This window comes from Heterocephalus glaber, unplaced genomic scaffold, assembly GCF_053883595.1.
Source record: "Heterocephalus glaber isolate CG9 unplaced genomic scaffold, H.glaber_assembly_v1.0 deba00000122, whole genome shotgun sequence".
Taxonomy (NCBI): domain Eukaryota; kingdom Metazoa; phylum Chordata; class Mammalia; order Rodentia; family Bathyergidae; genus Heterocephalus; species Heterocephalus glaber.
In genome coordinates, this window is record NW_028258138.1 from 68,912,309 (window position 1) to 68,934,643 (window position 22,335).

Sequence of the window (22,335 nt, forward strand, 5' to 3'; positions counted from 1 at the left end):
AATAGCTTTCCTCTACATGAACAACAGACTCACTGAGAGAGAAATAGGGCAAATGATTCCTTTTACAACAGCATCCAAAAAACTGAAATACTTAGGAATCAACCTAATGAAAGAAATCAAAGACCTCTTCTCTGAAAACTATAGCACTCTGAAAAGAGAGATTGAAGATGATATCAGAAAATGGACAGACATCCTCTGCTCCTGGGTAGGAAGAATTACTATAGTGAAAATGGCCATACTTCCAAAACTGCTATACAGATTCAGTGCAATCCCAATTGAAATCCCAGCAGCATACTTCACGGACCTTGAGAAAAAAATCTAAAACTTCATTTGGAACAAGAAAAGACCCAGAATAGCAAAAGCAATTCTAGGTAACAGAGGCATGGCACGGGATATCACAATCCCCAATCTGCAACTATACTACAAAGCTACTGTGATAAAAACAAGATAGTACTGGCAAAAAACCCAGACTTGAGGACCAGTGGAACAGATTAGCAGATGCAGAAACAGCTCCAGACACACTCAGTCATCTCATCTTCCAGAAAGGAGCCAAACACCCTCACTGGAAGAAAGATAGCCTCTTTAATAAATGGTGCTGGAAAAATTGGGTTTCCACTTGCCAAAGATTAAAACTAGACTTATATCTCTCACATGCACTAAACTAAAATTGAAATGGATTAAGGATCTAAATATTAAAATAGAAATGCTGAATCGCCTGGAACAAAGGTTAAGTAGAACTCTTGAAGACATTGGTGTAGGAAAAGATTTTATGAACAAAGCCTCAGTTGCCTGTGAACTAGCACAAACAATCAACAAGTGGGATCTCTTCTTTTTAAAAAGCTTCTGCATAGCAAGAGAAACCACCAACAGTGTGAAGAGACAACCTAAAATGTGGGAAAAAATCTTTACCTGCTGTTCCTCAAATTTAAAGACCCAATCTGAAAATGGGCATCTGAAATGAACAGACATTTTTCAGACAAAGGAGTAGAAACAGCAAACATATGAAAAAATGTTCATCATCACTGGTCATTCGAGAGATGCAAATGAAAACAACCCTGAGATTCCACCTCACTCCAGAAAGAATGGCTGCTATCATGAAATCAACCAATAACAAATGCTGGCGGGGCTGTGGGGAAAGAGGAACCCTGCTCCACTGCTGGTGGGAGTGTAGACTGGTGCAACCACTGTGGAAATCAGTATGGAGATACCTCAAAGAACTAGGACTGGAACACCCATTTAACCAAGCTATACCCCTGCTGGGTATCTTCCCCAAAGAATTAAAAGAATCATACCACAGTGATATATGTGTATCCATGTTCATAGCAGCACAGTTTGTAATAGCTAAAACTTGGAAGCATCCCAAATGCCCATCAACTGGAGACTGGATAAAGAAAATGTGGGTTTTTTACAAAATGGAGTACTACTCAGCCATAAAAATGAGAAATTAGAGACATTTATTGCTAAATAAATGTTGCACATTGAGGCGATACTCTTAAGTAAAATAAACAGGACACACGTGTAAATACCGAATATTTTCTCTAGTGTAAGAAACTGAAAGTGTAAATAAGGACTAAAAGGTATAATAGATATTGTGAAATAGGAAGAAAAGGGGCAAAGGGGAAGGGGAAGTGGGAGGGGTAGGTGAAAGGAAAGAAGGGAATGGAATTAATATGAGAAAATGAAAAAAATGGAAACAAACTCTTTGTAAAGAGGGAAGGATGGAGGGGTTGAGGAACAGCAGGGGAAGGGGGCAAAATAAGAACCAAGAGAGATTATGTAAAGGTTCAAATTTCCAATGATAAGTATCATTATAAAGTATACCTAAAATGTACCAATAAATCTAATTTTTTTAAAAAATGCTGACAACATCCAAATTTAACCAGCTATACTTATCCTAATAATCACTATTGTACTTTTTAAAAGAAAGAAAACATATAGTCAAAGTATACCTCAGATGCTTAAAGGCACTTTTGTATTTATACCTCAGAGTTGCACTATGTTCACATGATAAGATCAAGAATAATAAGCAATGCATAAGAAGGGTGAATATTGAATAATTCTTGGGTTTTTAAAATAAAGAAAAAGTGGTTCCAGGAAACCATAGACCAACACAGCATTGATAAAATCTTAGAAAATTTAAAGCATCCTTTATAAGAAAATATTTCAAAATATCTACAAAATAATCTATTCATTAGAATTAATGGGCTGAAGAACTCTAGGGTTATTGCACACATAGTATACCTTGACTTTAGCAAAATATTTAACATTCACCCAATGTTCACTTAGGATGGACAAATGGGGACTAGCACTGTGATTCAGTATATTTATTTTCATTTGAAAAACCACCGGCATGCACTGCTGACTCTGTTTACAACCAGCTGAGAAGGGTCTGGAGAACACTGTTCTTGGATCCCCGCTGTACACTTTTTTTTTTTTTTTGGTACCAGGGATCGAACTCGGATCCTTGCACTTCCACAGCAGATGCCAAAACCATTGAGCTAAATCCCCAGCCCTACCTGCTGCACATTTTGACAGGGACAGATGCCCTTAAGGAGAGTCTTTGCATATGACAACAATCATCACACAATTGTTGTGACACACAACAATGAACACACAACAATTTACCTAGCTGTCAACAAAGAAGGGATTGGAAGGTACACTCTCCAGAAGGACGAGCAGACATTGCCTCAAACTTGGGCAACCTAACCTACACATTTTCCTTGGGATACTTCCCTGTAATTCCCAAGCCCACCCTCACTACCAGGTTTCAGGAGGTTCTTCTATGTGTGGGAGTTAAATTGGAGAAGAGCTGGTAAAGGCAGAGGACAGTGGGCAACAAAGAAGGGAAACCTCCGCAGGTCTCTTCACGGTGGAGATTCAGGTGTCTACAGGTAAGAACACACACATACACTCACAGACACACTGACATCATGTCCTGTTAAACTACAATCATGTAAAGACAGATACTATCAACACCACTTCAGAATTAAGAAAACAGAGAATCAGAGTGATTTACATAATTTTCTTAGGGTTAACAAGCCACAGGGCTGCAATGCTAGCCCTGGGTTTCCTAACTACCAAGCTCCTAGTCTTTCCTCCCCCACACATCTGATCACACCGCTGGTAACTGTCTTCATTACCACAATGTACTACTCTTTCTCTGTCCTTTCTCTACCTTCCTCCTCTCTTTTCCTCATTCCAGTCTCCTCTCCTTTTCTATTATCTGCTCTTTACCCACCCCCACCCCATGACTTATGCCTATTCCTGGCTAGGCAGATTTTGTTCTACTAGGGCTTTTAAGGAGAAGCCTGGGGCTGATCCCTGCCCTAGAAAATCATTTTCATGTTCCTCCAAGGGTAAAATTACTAGATATCCCAAACACAGTTAGGAATGACCCATATTTTACTGTTTGTTCCATTTTCAAATGCATTGGGACAAGTAATGGTTTTATATTTTAAACCAGAACTAAGGTGTAAAGGGCGTGGATGTGTGTAAGATTGGATTAGAGACAGAGTGTGTGTGTAACAGCCTTGCTTCCTGAATTTATATTTGAAATTGCTGATTCAACCATATTTTATCAAATCCAGCATTTCCGTACCATGACCTCTTTCGCTAAACACACACACACACACACACACGCACGCACGCACGCACTCAGATACCCAGTAGCCTCCACTTTAAAAAATAACATCTAGAACCTCAATATTATCATTCACATTCTGCATGTTCATTTTAACCTTTATAACAACTTGGTCTGATGGAAGAAAAAAAAATCACCATTAACCTTTTAAAAAATCATCAAGTAACAAAATGTCAGTCGTTAAATTTATAAGGAATTTTATTTCCAAGTCTCTAGATCTGGAGTCCTCTGGCTTCCAAGCCAGCTCTGTCTAATCTTAAAAGGCTCTTTGACAACACTGCTAGGAGGAAAACTAAGTCCCCTTTCTTCTCTCGGAAACACAAATTCATATCCTAAAAAAAAACGAGAACCATTTAAACGGAAATTTATTCTTCCATTAAGTAAGAAGGGGAGAAAAAATACAAAAGAAAAAGGGAAAAAAACATACTATTACTTGAAATGCAGTTCAAAGACCAGCTTTGTGCCTAGATGGGGACTAATACCCTGCAATCTCAGAGCCAGGAGGTCTAAAATCAGGGGCTCCAGGCCCTCCAGCTGACCCCCAGCCCCATGCACATACCATCTGGCATCCTTGACTGATGAGGACAATAATTACTAGTGTTCAGAACTACTCAGTCCATACAAGTTTTGAATGTTTTCACTTGTTTACTTACTCTACAACCCTAAGAGGTAACTATCACCTGTCATCCCATTTTACAGATGAGAAAAAACTACATTGTCAGCTACCTTTAGCTTTTGTGACATTACAAAGAGACTGCTGTTATGATGATCACATTAGAGATGTCAAACTGAGGCGCAGAAAACCCAAGTGGTTTTGCCCTTGGTCACATGTGAACCCCAAAACACCTTCAACAACACAATAGCTCAGCAATACAAACAATGCCTTCACACCCTCCTCCCATTCAACCATTCCTCAAAACACATTCACCTTCAGATCTTGACAGTGATATTCAGCAAATAAGCCCAAGACTAGGTCTAATCAAGTTCCACTGAAGAAAGGCCAGCACTGACCCCGGAGGAAACCCAGAGTTAATAATTTTCAATGTAGTCGTGGATTTGCCACAAAGCAAACTTAATCATCAAAAAAGTAATTTTATAGGAAGAGAATTTTTAAAAAAGAAACAGAATTGATGGCTTAGGAAAGGTAAAGTTATGACAATGGGTTGTAAATCCTGATTATAAATTAGGGTTGAAAGGAAGAGAATTTTTGATTCGGTAGCAGGGTGAAGTTTCTTTCTGGATACACTAGCACCACCTTGTGCCCAAAAGGAGAAATTCTCAAGGTCCTCCATGTTCTGAAACATGCCTGAACCCTGGAGGGAAAACACGGAGTTGCCACACTTGCACGGGGAAAGTGACGACAGCTATTTTGACCAAAGGGTCTGGTTTTGGAAAAGCTAACTTTATCCCAGATAGGGTAAAATACAAAATGACGCAAGTCTTGATATCCTGAAATGCAAATCAGAAATTTCTTTATTGATGAAAGCTCAAGCATAATTCTGAAATATTGTAATATCTCACCTTTGCATAGCACTTTTACCTACATGATTTTTACTTTATTATCAAAGCATCACTGTGAGCTACAAGACAACATATTTATCTCATTTTACAGTCAAGGAAACAAGGCTCAGTCGTGTCAGTTATGAAGTGAACTGTGAAGCCTCCTGAGACAGCCGTTACCAAGCCTTCTCAGGAGCTGCAGGTAAAGATGAGCATGCTAAAAGGCCAAAGGATGAGGATCAAGAGTCAGTCAAATAAATGTCCCATTCACTGAAATGACTTCTAACGAGTTGGTTTCTCACCAAAGATGAGCCTTCCACACATTCAAACTGAAAAACACCGTGGCAACAGATGCCCCTGAAGTAGGCACCCACAATTGCCTATTGTGGACTTCAGGCAGCACCACACCAAGCCGACATGCTTGTCCATCACTGAAGTCCTTCTAGGTCTGTGAGTTTATGCAGCAGGACATTTCTCCCAAGGTGGCCGCACCACACTGCTGTCAAAGTAATTACATCATCCTTACCAGGCCATCTCCCCCACCCCTAAGTTGTCCAGAATCTATGTTATCTCTTTCATGATCTCCTGTCTACAGGATATCAGAAATATTATTTCATCCCTCTATTTGACCAAGCAGAAAACTCTTCTGGCAGAAATAGTCCTATATATAATCTTCCTACAAGGGTAGTGGCCCAGGGAATTTTCTCATTCTATGCTTTAAGTGGGACCTGTCTTCTGAAATGGGGTACTCATCCATGTCATTTAGGGGAGGACTTACTCAATTTGTGGTGTGACATCAGGAGACATTGGGAGCATCACATCTGTATTCAACAGTAATCTCATTGATCTCAAATGGCATTTCATCAAACCTATAATAACCATACTACCAAAAACAGTTTACATTTATCTTTGTCTGCATTTCTAATTATTTCTCACTGAATATTTTTGGAAGGGAGGGTGTAGAGTTTGACAAGTTATTCTAAATTCTATTTGGAAAAGCAAACAAACAACAAGGTATTTCAAAATACTTCTTTAAGAAGAATGGGGAGCTTTCTCTTCAGAATATTCTATAGTTATTTTAAGAATTTTTCCTGTTCATTGTTTGTCACTTAATTTGATAATAATTTGACATAAATTACAAGAATTGGAGAATTTTTTACCAAAGATCAATATTATTTTCTCCTTGTTTGCACTCAAATTAATACTCTTTTTTTAAAGCAGTGAGTGAAAGGACTAGATATCAATCAGACATTTTTTCAACAAAGTCCCTTTATTTTCTATTTAAGATGACATTATGAAATCATCAGATATCACTTCTCCTTGAACTGTTTCAGAGGCCTAAGTCAAACTAGATACACCTGCACACATACACACACACACACACACACACACACACACTGCATACACTGGCTTACACACACCATAATCACCTAAGTCGTGACCTGGTCCTTTTATCTCTCCCTTGAAAAGTCACAGCCTATGTTATCCTCCAGTTGATTGGCAGTAATGACATCCAATCACAGCTTTCTTTTTTTCATTGGGGGCTCCAAGCAGTAAGCTTCTGCTCTAAAAAGATATTAAAAAGTGGTAAATGTGCAAACATCTTGTTGACATAATAACTGTACAGAGTTAATGAATATCTAAAGCACTTGTTCTTTTTTCATTGTTTTACATATATATATATATATATATATATATAAAACATAGGATTTCATTGTTTTATATATAGGATGCATTTTCATACTGCATAGGCTGAGAAACCTGTTGGTATATGGTAAGAGGATTACCCCAGGGGTCTTGAGAACACTATCTCAAATGTCAAAAACATTCAGAAATGCATGAAATCTCAAAGGACATTTTTTACATATTTGACTATTTGAACCATCAATAAAATAATAAATCAATAACATATTAAAATACTATAGGAGAAAGAAAATTTCAAGGAAAAAATAAATATGCTGCTAAAGCCACTAGAAACTGCTTAAAAGATATATCATTAAAATTAAGGACATGCAAACTACCCTAAAAATGAGATACTATTTTCTCTCTATTAAGATGTAAAGTATTAAAAACATAAAGGCATTATAAAAGTTTCCTATTGTCCAATAGTGCTTTTATCTTATACCTTGCTAATATCCTCCACTAGAAAATCACTTAGACAACATATATCAAAACTCTTTAAATTTTTATATCTTGTGACATAGTAGCTTCAATTCTATATAACTACCCTAAGGAAAACATCAGAAATGCAAGCAAATTTGTTTGTTATAGCATCACTTATTATCATAATAAATGGAAATAATAAAAATATCCAATGTCAGAGGACTGCTTTAATAAATTATAGCCCATATGTACATGCATATTGAGGATTGTTACAGAGTCATCAAGAATTACATTTACCAGGAAGCAGGATATAAGGCTATTTATGTAGCACAAGCTTATCATTTTAAGTGTATTCAGAAATAAAAAGCTATTAAATCATTAGAAAGGGTTAATATTGCAAGTTAATATTTTTATTTTCCTCTTATAATACTTCTCTACTTGTTCAACTTTCCATAGTGAGCATGTATTACTTTCATAATTACAGAAATGCTAATTTATAGTACATTCCTACTATGATGTTCAAAGACCTAGAAGAATTCTGCTCCAGTTAATCCTTTCCAGCTCCGATTGTTTCGTAAACACACTGAAGATTTATTTCCAAACTTTTGTTTTTCTTCTTAATGTTCCAACTACTAGGAAAGTTAGTTTTTCTAGGCAGCATTCTCCGAAGCCCCCAGGAATAGCTGGTTGTTCCTTTATCTTTATTTTAAAGCCACTTGATACTTAGTTGTAGAATGTCATTTCCAAAACTCATTGTAATTATTCACTTATGTGTCTAGCTCTTCGATTGGACTTTGGGCTTTTCCATTTGGCCCTGCTTTTTAGAAACCTTTACATTTTTAATACTTGTTACTATTTCTGGCATGCCATAAATGTTAAATATATGTGTAAGTGGATGGAAAGGAGGATGGGTGGATGGATGAATACCAATTGGTTTTTAAAGAGTGATAGAATCCAGAAACCAAGTCATCTGCAATTCGTTGAATGCATTCGGATGTGAACATACTACAGATGACATGTGAGCAGCTACACTGAACACTGCAAAGATAAGTTGAACTATAATTCGCTTATAATAGAATTGAAATTTTTCTAGCTGAAACAACAAATCTGTTATCCCACTTTACAGTAAATGGCTTTCTACAAAGATACCCACGTGCTTTTTTATTATTAAAAACTATTCTAATAAAAGATATGCTGAAAAATCATTGCAATTTCTACCAATTAAAAACTAATTAAGTCATTTGCTAAATAATACATGTATTCTCTTTGCATTATCTATGAGCATGCTCTTCACTTACAAATATTTGTCTCCATTTCATTAAAGTAATTAAACTGCTCCAAGTATGGTTATTTTTATAAGCATTTTATAGCCAACTCTCAATTTTCCATACTAGTGGAGAAGCATAATTGAAACGTTTAAAACTGAGTAACAGATAATAGAGAACCTCCCTGCAGTTCCTCTCCTCCTCCTGTTTGACAAACAACAAAAGCAACTGATGAGTTTTAGCTCTGCTCCCTTCCCTCACTCCCACTCTAGTAGCCTGTTGGGAAAGTAATTACAAGTGAATAGCACAATTGTATTCGTGCACATACAGCCCCCCTCCCAGCACCACCTCTCGACAGTCTTATTTTCTTGTGTTAGGGTAAGGTGGAGGATGCCTAAGCCTACTGTATCAGGGAAGAGAGCCCATCCTCAAATTAATGACAAAATTTATGGCACTGTCTCTCCTACCACATCACCCATGCTTTGTCTGGCAATTATGACAATTCCTTAAGTTCCTAGAAAAAGAAATGCTGCATAAAGCAGAAATTTCTTACACTAAGAATTATAATGGAGACTCTGAGTGAAGATGTCAGCAAGCACAAGATAGTCCTGACTGCAGCTCTGCTTGCTAATTTAAAGTAAGGGGTTAAGTGGAGGATACAGATTCCTGCACAGAATGGGAGGGAGAATAATTACCAAGGAGCAGAGAGTAAAGATAAGTTAGATGCACCTAATTACCTATATTGAGCAATGTGACAAGAAAGCATATATCGAGACAGATTGACAACCCATGGTCCATAATGGGCACTTTGGGGGGATAAATAGAATAGAGCTTTTCTTACTCCCTCCTGCCAGTTTTGGCCCTGAATGGGAGGGGCAGCTGCGATGGTGCCTCTGAGAAGAAAGAGATGGTGCTTGTGAATGTTCACTGATTGGGCCAACTTCAGTAAGAAACGCCCAAAATAAATTGGATCAGCATAGCTCTGGGTGTGGAAGACACACTCTAGGAAGGATTGTCTTCAGAATGGTATAAAAGGGAACCAAAGGACAACTTCTTCTGTTTCTTCGAAGGAGCTCCAGTCTTTGTGTTCACCTTGGAAGCTGTCTCCTGGCTTCCAGCACAGAGCCTTCAGCCTGCCATTGAAGATTCTTCAGCCTCCTGATACTGACTCACACAGGACACTACAGTGGGCTCCGGGGCTTTGATTGGATCCTTTGGATCTCCAGTGCATAGACAGACATTTTGCACTCTTCTACATCTAGCTCTGCCATCAACACCAATCTTGTAAATACTTGTACATTTATATATATTGTATTAAATGTTTCTCTAGTAAGCACTGACTGATAAAGTGCTGGACAGAGAATGTCCACTTAAGGAGCAGATTTGGGAGGAGGGAATACAGAGCACATAATACTAGGATACGCAAGTTACAAATCTGTACCTACTACATATCTTAAACTCTTCAGGTCCTAAGGGACAGTATTTGATTCTTGAGGCTAAAGACACAAAAAAAATTGTGTGGGAAAAGCAAGAGGAGACCACTTTTACTGTTCTGTTTTGCTTTTAATAAATGCCTTGGAGGCAGTTCCCAAAATGTGCTCAGAAAGCTAGAAACAGGATTTCATTCAGACCCTGTGTGCTGCATGCTGTTTCCTTTATTCTGGACTTTCTCTTGCTTTAAATTTTATTGGATTTTAATCGAAGCCCATCTGATGAAATGTTCTGAACCTAGATTAGAATGTAGCATGTATAGCAGCTGAATGAGAGGGAGGACAGTGCAAACACATAATGGAATATAAAATAGATTTTAAAAACAATAAAACCGCAGTGGGTGGAGGGGTCTCCTCAGAGACAGAAGTGGGAGCATTCAGGAACTCACTGGACATCCAGCATGGCCCTCTCAGGAACAGGTACTCAACATGGGTGGACCTTTCCCTTTTCCAAGGACATGTCCATCCCACCCAGGGGAGGGGTGAGAAAGGAAGGCACAGCCAGGGCTGGTTCACTCAAATTAAACTGAGCAAGATTATAACGAAGAACAACCATGTTCCCAAGGACCCAAGGCAGACCCTTTACTCCTCAAAATTCACTATGAGAGACGATGGAGGACAGTCTTGCCCTGCCATCCAGAGCAGAGCTTCTCAAATTTATCACACAACACAGCCCATGATCCCAGATGATCCAGATGATCCTTAAAGTGCAGATTCTAACTTAGAGGGCAGGGGTGCATTTCTAACAAGATGCCAAGTGGTACTGATGCAGTAAGTAGCAAGATGTAAAGCAATGTTTTCATCACCTGCATCAGCTTCCCTTGACACCCACTTAAAACGCAGTTGCCTTAGCCCCCTCTGACTTGCTTCTCTAGGAATGGTGCCTAGGAGTTTGCAGTTTATCAAACTCCCCTATTGATTTTTATGCCAACTCTTCCCCCTGCCAGGCAAATTCTTGAGAATTTGTACCAGGCAGTTCATACATGATAGGACAGGAAAATACTCATCCATCTCCTTCTCCCATTTCTGCCATCCTAGTCCTAGCTACCAGTTTCTGGTACCTGGATCAGAGCAATAGATATCTAGCTCGTGTCCCAGCTTCTCTCTTGCCCCCATAATGTCCACTATTTTTTCCACTGTGGGCCTGAAACTCCTTCAGAAACACCCCGTTCCATTCAGAATCAAATCTTCACCAAAGATTTAGAGGTCCTCCCTGCTCATATCCCTCCCATCTCTCTTGAACCTCATCTTTCTCTGTGCTCCAAGTACTACAGATTTTCTTTGTTTCTTAAATGTTTTTGGTATCAGCATTCACATAGTTAAGAAATGGAACTAGCCTAGGCGTCAATCAATAGATGAGTGGATAATGAAAATGTGATATATCTACACAATGAGATATTATTCAGCCATTTAAAAAGAATGAATTTCTATAATTTGTGGTAATATGGATAGAGCTGGAAAACATTATATTAACTTCAGTAAGTCAGTTACAGGAAGACAAATACTACATGCTCTCACTTATATGTGGAGGCTTTAAATAGTTAATCTCAAAGAAGTAGAGAGTAAAATGATGGTAACTAAAGGTTAGTAAAAATGAGGAAAGAGAATGGCGAGAGGGTAGTTAATGAATAGTTGGTTAATAGAAATAACTTCTAATATTCCATTCCACAGTAGAGTACTAACTATTGTTGACAACAATAATTGAATATTTTACACAGCAAGTAAGACTTTCAATGTTCCCAGCACAAAGGAATGATAATAATTTGAAGGGATGGGTATGTCAGTTACACTGACTTGATCATCACACATCGTACACATGTATCGAAACATCACACTATACCCCATAAATATGTAGTTACTATGAGTAAATTGAAAATATAAATTTAAAAAGTAGTTTTTCAATTTTAATGTGATACAGCCACATATGTAGACATGGGAAAAGCCAAGATCTTCAGAAATTTTCTTCCTCAAGTACAGACACACACAAAAAGGACATCTCTTCATTGTCAGAGTTTCAATGTTTTTACATACACACACAATGCTTACACACTAGATTATATTGTAATAGCACTCCCTTACAGAGTCAAATTTACAAAAAAAAAAAAAGAAAGAAAACCATGACATGAATTAGAACTCCCTCAAAGTTTTTTATATAATACATACCTCAGGGCCGGGGATTTAGCTCAGTGGTTCCCCCATCTGCCTCACATAATACATACCTCCAATATTGGAAATGATGCAAAGATGAAGTACATAGCATAGTGAATTGTAAAAAATAATACTGGCAATTTAGAATGGGGCATTTTAAAAGACTAAAGAGAAAATTTGACATGAAAAAGTGTATTATCGGGATAGATTATGGGCAATTGCACTGAGGTGGTCCATAAAAGCTGGCCAATTTTCCTGATCATTTCCTATATTTTGAAGTCTTGTATTGTGATGAATAGCTGATTTTTTTCCTAGGGCTTGGCTGTCTTCAAAGAATATGTTCACATTCGTTTTCTACATAGTGCTGCTCTTTTTGAAATTCTTCTATGATTTGATATACACCAACATAAGCATTTCCTATTAAGTTTTCCCATCTTCTGCTTTGGGAAATCCATTCCAAATGCACTCATACAAACCACAAATTTGGCAGAAACAATACTGGTGATAAAATACCAATACCTTAGTGTAAGTGTCTTCTTATCCTACTGTGCATGTAATTATTTCCAAACCAGTCAGTAACTGCTTGCTTTCTCAGGCAAATGCAACTTTAATTCATTAAAACTCCTGGAATTTCATCAGCTGAAAGGAATGTCAATGCAGACGAATGATGCATTTTTAAATTGAAGTTCTCATCACTACCATATTGCATGACCAATCCACTCATCTGAATTTTCCACCAAATGCTTTGGGCTGAGGGGAAAAAACAAACTTTATTGGTAACTATCTTGAAATTCACTTTTAGAAGCCTTGACCACACACCTAATTTCAAGTCTGTGATTATGGTTTAGGGATTCAACTGAAATCCATTTTCACAAATGGACTTGACACACATCCACCCACCCAAAATAATGTGTTACTGGGCTTTTGGATATTTGTTCTGCATAACATGATGTAACTGTCTTGTGTATAACTGAAAATGCACTAATCCTTACCCATTAATCCCTTCTACACCCTCATATAGCCTCTTCCATTGTTATTTCCAGGATTTCAGCTTTTCTTCTTTTGGAATTTTAGACTCTAAAGGTTTTGATATTTTGAGATTGTAACATTCAGGATTATAGCATTCATTATTATGTATTTCAGAGTTATGATCGACTCTGGAAAGAAATAGATATTCTAAAGTACCCTCAAGATGGATATTTGGAAGAAGTGCTAAAGCACATCCAGTAGTGCCACATTCTTATTATGTGGCTGAAGATGCTGCAGTCCATATGAGGGGCTCATTCAGGTCCCAGCTGCTGGAGCCCATGGGACCATGCCCTTTCCTCCCACTTCTTAGTTCCTTGGTGTCCTTGCTTCAGTGAGTACTGTGCAATAAAAAAGGAAAAAATCCAGAAACTTGACATGTTTGGAAATACTGCAAGCAAAATTTCCTGCAGAGAGTTTCAGTGGTGGATAAGAAGGCCTTCATTGAAGAAATGCACTTAGCCCAGCATATCTCAAACAGATTTGACCCTTAGCACCCTCAGACCACATATACGAAGTGTGAGACACGGGAGACAGAGAGAGAAGTTAATCTCAGTTTGAAGTTACATCTGAATTTTTCATCTCTTCATGGAAGTCCTGGTGTATCTGCCCATGCTGGTGCATACATTGAACCTTTAACTGACTTGCTGTGCTCATTTTGAAGGCACCTGGCTACCACCAAGGGCAGAGATACAGGAAGCCCCACTGAGCTGGTCCTCACTTGAGATATTTTCCAATGCTGAGGGTGTAACTTCCTAGGCCTGGTTTCTGGTGATCTGCACTATGAAGTCTTGCCTGTCAATTTCCTTTTCTATTATAAAATCACAGCATTCACAGAATGGTTCCCTGCTACTAGATGAAGAATCCTTGTGTGACAAAGAGAAAGTGATGAACCCTGGTGCAGAGCCCAGGGGTGGTCAAACTCGGGAATGACCAGACAAGGCTGCCCACCAGGAAGAAAAGGAAGGAATGTGGGACCAATGTGTCGGAATCCTTTACCTAAGGCCATTTGAGGTGGGTCTCAGAAGCCTGGGGAAGGAGATCTCTCAAAAATGTGGAGTTCTGAGAAGGAAGATTTCTCTTGAAAAGGTTCCCCTAATGGAGAAAGGTCATCACAAGATCCTGGGAGCTTGACTATGTGTATTCTTCAGCTCCAGGGCAGGGAACTAGTGATCAAGGAGCCAATACTCTGGAATTCATACAGACACGAGTCCAAACCTTCTCATGTTTTAGATTCATGACTTTAAGTAAATTGTTCCCCTTGAGCCTTGGTTTCTGCGTATGTAAAAAAAAGCCACAATAATCTCTGCCTCTCAGATTTACTGGGTGGCTTAAATCAGACAATAAGTGGGAAAACATTGACAAGATAATAGAAGTGCAACCAAATATAGAGATGATTGCAATAATTATTACAGATGTTTATTGAGAATTTACAATGTGCCAGGCACTAGGTTAAGTATTTCATTAGACATTAGGTTGTTTAAGCCTTTTAGGCACCCTCTGAAGTTGATGCTATCTCTGTCCTAATTTTACAGGAAGAAATCGAAGCCCAGGAAAGCTTACTTATTTGCCTAGAGGCATAGAGAGAGAAAGCAATGGAGCTAGGATCTGAATGAGACAGTCAGTATACAGAAAAGATTTCCTATTCTACAAACACTGACAGAAAGCCACATTAGCAGGAAAATGCCAAGCTCACAGGGAGTGTGGCCTGCATCTGTTGCACAAACAACCACCACCACCACCACCACCACCACCTACAGAGTCAGTTTAACAACCATAATTCTTTCAGTTCCATTTGCACACTCTGCCTGAGACAGAGAAAAATATAGAAATCCTGTCAGGGGACCCATCCAGTTTTCAATAGTGTTGGAGAAGAGCCTACCTGAGTGACCCCAAGGGGCCTGTGCCAGCACCAGAAATGGCCATAGGATGTGTGATCTATGCCACGCATAGAACAAGTGCCTCCCTCCAGACTGTCAGGCTGAGCCCTGCACTACAGAGACACAGTGCTCAGTGCTTGTCAGCCCCTCCATGGGAACTCCTGGCCTCAGCCCCAGCACATGGCAATCAACTTAAAGCATCCTTGTGGAAGCTGGCTGAGTCTGGTACACCAGCCTTCTACAATCCAGAGACAAAAGCTCCCAGGTGTGGAATAAATCACAGGAAAGAAAATTTCCCAGTTTGGATTTGGCAAACAAAACTAGCCAGCTCTGAATAGTCTGTGGAAGAAAACTAGTGGGGGCTGGGGGGAGTGAGAGCTTCTGTGGAGTGGGATGGCGTGACCTTTACTGCACCCACTTCCCCTGCACCTGACCCCACCAGGCAGTCTTAGCAAGTTTCTGAGTCTTGTTCAACCCAACTGGCCCAGTAAAAAGCAGATCCATTCTTCAGTGTCTGTGTAGCTGGAAGGAGGCAGAAAGAGAAAGAAAAGCTTTGAAAGGGTTGGAAGAGATCCCCAGAGATGAATTCCAGCTCTGGAGTCAGTCAAAGGAGTGAGCTGGGGCTTTAAGTTGATCTAAGCCTGCAGTGTCAGGAATGGAAAGAAGTATTATACTCCTATTCACAATTCCTATCTGTGTAATGAAATGCAGGTTAGAAAAGTATATCTCATAAGTGAAATTATATGTCAGCCAGAAACCTAAAGAGCAGTCCCTAAAACTAATCAGTGCTGAATGAGAAAGACAAAAATCTGTCTTGTAGCAGTTGAGGGGAGAGGGATATGAGGTCAGGAAATAAGAAAAGGGAGGAAAATAGAAAAGTGGGGAAGAAAAGAAGCAGAGGCAAGGAGAAAATGGGATCTCCTAAATTAAGATCAAATACTAGATGAACAAATTTTACATCCAAGCTAGCCCATATGTGATAGAAATGTTCTATTCAATTAGCTAAAATTTGAATAAAATCTATTGTTTTAAAATAATGTTGTCATACTTTCAAGCAAGTCTGCTCTTTACTATAGCTTACACTCTTGTAATAAAGGGGGGAAGTTTTAAAATTAAACATAAATGATAAAAACCTCAAAAATTTTTCCAGTTGAATTTCATTAACTGATAAAGGTCTACTCTGAGCCTTGGGCAAGGGCAGTGGAAGGTATTTGGTTAATTTGGAAGATTAAAGCCCTTTTGAATAATTGAGGCTACATTAGAGAGAAACTCTATAGTTTGAATGACATTCCAAGGTCAGAGACAGAAGAGCTAAGAGTCCTTACCCAAAATACCAAGTTAACCTTTCAGACAGGAAAAAGTCAAGTTACTGTGGCCTTGGACTTCACTGGCTGATAAACAAGAAACAGACAATGTAAATTGGTAATCTACCTGTTTATACACAGATTTATCTTTCCTCTGGTTAAGGAATCTGACCAGTGGAGTCTTGAATATTTTAAGATCTTCTGTATAAGGTAATGTGTTATCTTGACAGTTTATTAGCAACAAAGTCAAGAAGGTCAAAACTCAAGATTCCTCCTATAATTTTATTTCCATGCTGCTTACATCTTAATAAAAAGTGTCACTTGAAACAGTAAACAGAAACCAATCTGCATTTGCAGGTGTGGAAAAGGTGCTTTCAAATATATGATAGCAGGGAGTGACATAAGCTTGTAAGGATCAGCATTACTCAAAACTCTTTAGACCCTGGTGAGATACAAAATGATCTCCTTAAACAGAAAGTACAAAGCAAAATCCAAACCTGAACCAATTAAGACTTTGGTAGTTTTGTTGTTGTTATGAATTATAGTAAACCACATACAGTGCTTTACAGATTTCTGATAATTTTTTGTAGTTCATTGGTCAGAGCTGCTTTGCTGACACTGTGAGTCTGGAGCAAACAGAGGCTGAATGTTCCATCCTCCATTCCCTCACACCCCACAAGGGGGAGCTGAGGCTCAACCGAAAGCAGAATTTTAGTAATCCTAACCAGAAATTACCTGATTTTGTCCTCCATGTGGCTTTGTCCCCCTTTTCTTGGTAGCCAACAAGATTTTATTCTACCAACGGCAGCCCACATGCTTGCATGGAAGCTCATACCCTACCTGATTCTAGACATAGAGCATACACAGACGGTTTTTCTCTTTTCACTGTACCCTAAACAATACAGTATAACACCTGTTTTCATTGTATTCATGTTGTATTTTAATGTAGTAAACAATTTAAGTACTCTGAGATGACTTAAAATACACAGGAGGATGTGCATAGGTTATATAGAAATATTAGGCCATTTTATATAGGCCTAATCCTACCTACATCCTTGGATTGTGCTATCCACATGGGGTTCCTAGAGCCTACCCCTGGGGAGATTGAGGGATGGCTGCATATGGAAGTGGGTCCAGCCAGGAGCCACAGGGAAAGGACTATTAAAGAAAAGAAAAGAGATTTGTTGTTTGAAGCAGTAATTCAGATTACTAAAGAAGTAAATGCAACTCATATCAAAGGAGAAAAATTCAAACTGCCTAGAATAAAACAGACATCAATTGCTATTTTAAATTAAGATTGCCTTTTTTAAAAGCTAATTTCAGACTGATAGAAGTAAAAATGAGGCAGTTTTAGCCAGAGAAGGGCTTATGGGCTTCCTCCCACTAGGAATATTGATTTCTTGTATATCAAAATATATGCACAGTGAAAGAACCAAATATCGTGCTTAGGAGTTCTAGACTCAAGACATATAGACCAGGATCCAAAGCCCATGCCCCACATTTACTAATTATATGACTGTTGGACTAAACAAATTACTGAGCCTCTTTAAAACTATTTCCTCATTTATACAGGGTTGTAATAAGGATTAAATAAGATAATACGGGTAACATGTTTAGGATATAATAAGTGAATAATAATTAGATACTATTATATTCATATGTTAATCATCCTTCAAATCTTTGCCAGATTCCTGAACTTTTCCTGGCTTCCCATAGGCCCTGACAATGTGACCTAGAGCAGCTACTAGAATAGCAATTGCCTCTCTTAAATGCTCTGGCCATAGATTCCAGAGTGTTTTGCAATGTTACTTCTTACCTTCCCAGCCCAGTCCTTCTCAGCTGGTTTGGCAGACTCCGTAGGCTGATACCTCCACATCAAATGTCTTGTTTTCTATGTTCTTAGCACTCAACCAGTTGTCCTAACAGAGTCTCATCTGACCTAGAAGTATACAACTTCTGTGGACCCAAACCAGCATCCCAGGGAAGTGAGGGTCTGAACTGGAGCCACTGTATAAGACGGGACCCATGTGATCCTGTTTTGTACCACAACCGGGAAACTACAAAAGTGAAAATGTTCATGTCTTTTCCCATACTGTGCAAAGACCATGTGTCTCAAGGGCTCTTCTACTGGCATTGTCTGAAAATCGTTGCTATAGTTCCAGGTACAAGCTCAGGTAAGATTTTTTTTTTAAGAGTAGGAAAAATTTATTGGGAGAAAGAAAGCTTCTGCCTAAGAGAGACAGAAAGGGGTCTGGAAAGTGGGTTCCCCGCCCACCCCACTTTTCAAGGTTGTTGTATACAGCAAAGCCATGTGGTGAGGCGGGTACAAAGTGGGACAACACTATAAAACCCAATGGAAATTTACAAGGTGGGCATGAGGTGGGACAAAACCATGACCAAAGAATAAGACTACAAGTACAGTCACCTGGGTGATATTGATTAAATGGTGATACAATGGGGAAACAAGTCAAAAACAAGGAATTTCCCATTTAGAAAATCAATCACTAGAAGTTGTCAAATTTATTTCAAAACAAATTTTTGAAATATGCTTTCTATATCCTTTTAAATTCTGTAAAATCTGTGGTAATGTCTCCTAGATCTTGATATTGTAATTTTAAAAATGTATAATTGATATTGTGTAACAGGAAGAAAAGGTCTAAAGGTGCAGGGGAAGTGGGAGGGGTAGGGGAAAGGAAAAAAGGGAAAAGAAAAAGTATGAGAAAAGGAAAAAAATGGAAACAAAGTCTTTGCAAATAGGGAAGGGTGGAGGGGGCGAAGGGAGGGTAAGGGAAGGGGGGAAAAAAGAACCAAGATACTCATGCAATGGTACAAGATCCCAATGATGAATGTAACTGTATTTTATACCAAAAATGTACCAATAAACTTAATGGGAAAAAAAAAGAAAAAAGAAATTCACCTTTAGATTATGCAGGTATTTGCAAATAGCTGGAAAAAAAAAAGAAAAGAAAAAAGAAAATCAATCACTGCTATCTATCCCCAGGGGAAGCCTCCTCTTTTTATAATGCTAACCAATGAATGTGCCTCAATTGTTCTCCATGTTGGCTCCTTGCAGTTTTGGCTCCTGGAGGGCTGGTGCTTTAAGGAAAGCCCTGTCTAACTGCCTACAAGATAACTTACCTATCTATAATATTCCCCCCTCTGAAGAACTACCCCTAACTGCTGTGAGGGAGCAAAGGGTGAAGACCTGTCTAGCTACTTCTAGCTGAAGAGGGTGCTGAAGAGGGTCGTACTTGTGATCAGCAGTCAGAGTTACTCTACAGAGGATCTATCTAAAGACCTTTGATAGGCACCAGGCATTGTCATCTTGGTAGCTTTATAGCTTTGAGTCTGGAGGAGACAAAGCCAAAGAAACAGTTAAGAATACATGAGCCAAATTATAAGGTCAGCAGGATTGCTATGAGTATACCCAATAAGTGTTTCCACTGGGAGAAACTAGTAATGGCCTCCCACAAAGAGGATAAGAAGGTCCAGGGTATTTCAGAATCCAACATAGAAGTTGTATTGTATAGTTTAGCAGTTATAAGCTGTTTACAAGTTCGATCTGGTGGATCCTGGTAAAAGAAGTCTAACACATTTGTCATTGGTTCCATTTGTGTGACTGTTTGGAGTTTGGCAGCCTCTAGGCAAGAATAAACAAAACTTTTAAGAAATTAGAGCATGTATAATCTATGCACGAGCACACTAGAATGGAAGGGCAGGTTGGAGAAAGTCACACTTAGATGCTGAAATAGTTATTGTAACCTGCTGGCTCTTAAATTCTTTCACTGGTAAAGGTTATGTGTAAGTCTGATACTTTGTCATAAATCTCTCTAGTTTTAGCTGTAAGAAGGTGAGACAATTTAAAAAACAAATCTCTCTTAAGAAATTGAAAACTCTAGCTGAGCTCTTATAGATTTTTACCATAGTTTATTCCTAATGATCCATAACTGTGGTCAGCTACTGGTGTAGGTAGAAACTGCCAGAAGGGGTCAGTGATTGGAGCTCCTTTTTTTATCTAGCTTAATTACTATGGCATTATTTTATATCTCTTTTGGTTATTCTTTTCTGCTGGTTGTTTAAGACTAAGTTAAAGTGAGACCTGTGTCAATCAGTACGAACCTCTTGCTATCTGTCAAGGTCAGTTAAGTCTCCTCAGGCATTACTTTGGAACCATGCATAGAGCTTCTCAGCTCCTCTGTCAGTGTCAGTCGTCAGGATGGGTCATGGCCTTGCTTGACCATGTTGCTTTCAGTGAAAGCATGAGAGATTTTTCCCTCTTGGTGACCCTGCTTTGGCACATGGTACATTTGTCCCCTGGTGCCCAGCAATCTCCCTGCTCAGGAGGTTGAGTGACTTACCAAAGATGTAGGGTCCTGCAGGAAAAGTTCCTTTGTGTCCTAGATCTTTGTTGGCCTTGAGGGGGCCAGGGCCAAAATATTGGCTGCCCTCATAGCCCAGTCACCTTTCTAGTTTTGGTCTGCAAACTTTAGTTGTTTTACACCTAGAAGAGAAGATCAGTGACATAAGTATTTTAGTAGGAGCAGTGGGCTTAACTATTATAATAGTTAAAATATCAAGCACTTTTGAAGCATAAAGCACAGTTAGAGGGCTGTTATTTCTTATCAACCATGGTTGTTCTAGTAGTTGAATCCCTGCAGAATGTTAACAGACAAGAGTTATATATTATAGAGAAACTTAACATCAAGAGCCACACATAGTATTTTAGCATGACAATCATGATGATATTTTCTTTGTAACATTTACATGTTCATCTTAGTATGGAATAGTCTTTCAGTCAAACACCGCCATCTAATCACAAGACATTAAATGACGTAAAGAAAATTCTTACTTAATTCTTATTTGTTATCCTTTAGTAGGATGCCATCTAAAGAGAACATACATATTGGCCTATAAATGTATCTTAGAAGTTCATAATGTCTAGCCTTTAATTTTTAGTGTGACATTGTTTGGACTATTTGGCCTCTGAGCATCCCTAAGTGTAGTGACACACAACATATCTGTCACATAATTTTTAAAAGGATAATTATTTGATTAGTTATATCATGTTGGCTTGATATGTATCTCTTATCACAAGTAGCTGGAGCACAAGAGAAAGGCAGATACCTGAGTCAAAAAAAGATCATTACCATAAACAATAGCTTAGAAGACCTGTACCCCTGGAAGGCATAAATGATATTTAGTACACCATGAAATAACAATGAGTAGCAGTTGCTTTGTCACTTAATTTTGTTTTGTACCAAGAACATTTTAAATAAAACCTTATTGTTTTCCCATCAGGTAAGATCTTACATCAGCTAAGGTAAAGCAAAGAAGAAATCTGCATAGAAAAAAGTTAATATAAAGAATTGTATAAAGCTATTAACCAGGAAACTGAAAGAATAAAAGAACATTAAGACATCCAGTAACTGCAGAAAAAAGCTATCATCCATAGGGCTGGAGGAACAAAGGGAAGAGTTTACAGTTACTAAAACTTAGAGGAAGAATAAAAGCCTTACAGGAGAGATACAGGCCTCAAAAACTGGGGTGACAGTGGACTACTGCTGCTGTCTCAAAGGGGGTAAAATGAAACTGATCCTTCAGATGTTCAAAGAACTACAAACCCAATTTATTGCTGCTTTAGGAAGGAATTGTTGATGCCAGAGTGAAGAAGCATATCGGGGGCCAATCAAAGGAACAAACAGCAAACAGAAAGTACTCAAGTTCCATCGTCTTTCTTTAGTCCAATCTCTCAGGCTTACTCTTAGCGCCCCTACAGGCAATGCTAATACAGATCTGGCTGGCAAAGCACAAAGGCGACTGGCAGAGTACACAGTAGAGGGGTGGCTTTGGAGGTGAGAGACAATAGTTTAATGACTGACAAGAGGTTTTCTTTCCTCCTCCTTAACCAGAGACTTCCCACCCTGAGAAATCATTGGAAGTTTCAGGGACATCCACTATGCTCTTCTTTATTTCAAAAGA

General features: G+C 38.7%; 1 long non-coding RNA gene across 1 annotated transcript; it reads right to left on the bottom strand.

The window, feature by feature from the left end:
* Positions 1-1,968: 1,968 nt before the first annotated feature.
* Positions 1,969-20,852, bottom strand: LOC147830470 (uncharacterized). The gene is made up of 4 exons (XR_015452877.1): positions 20,715-20,852; positions 19,274-19,302; positions 12,666-12,896; positions 1,969-6,706 (listed from the first exon to the last, which is right to left on the bottom strand). It is a non-coding gene; the product is annotated as an uncharacterized LOC147830470 (long non-coding RNA).
* Between the last annotated feature and the right edge of the window lie 1,483 nt (positions 20,853-22,335).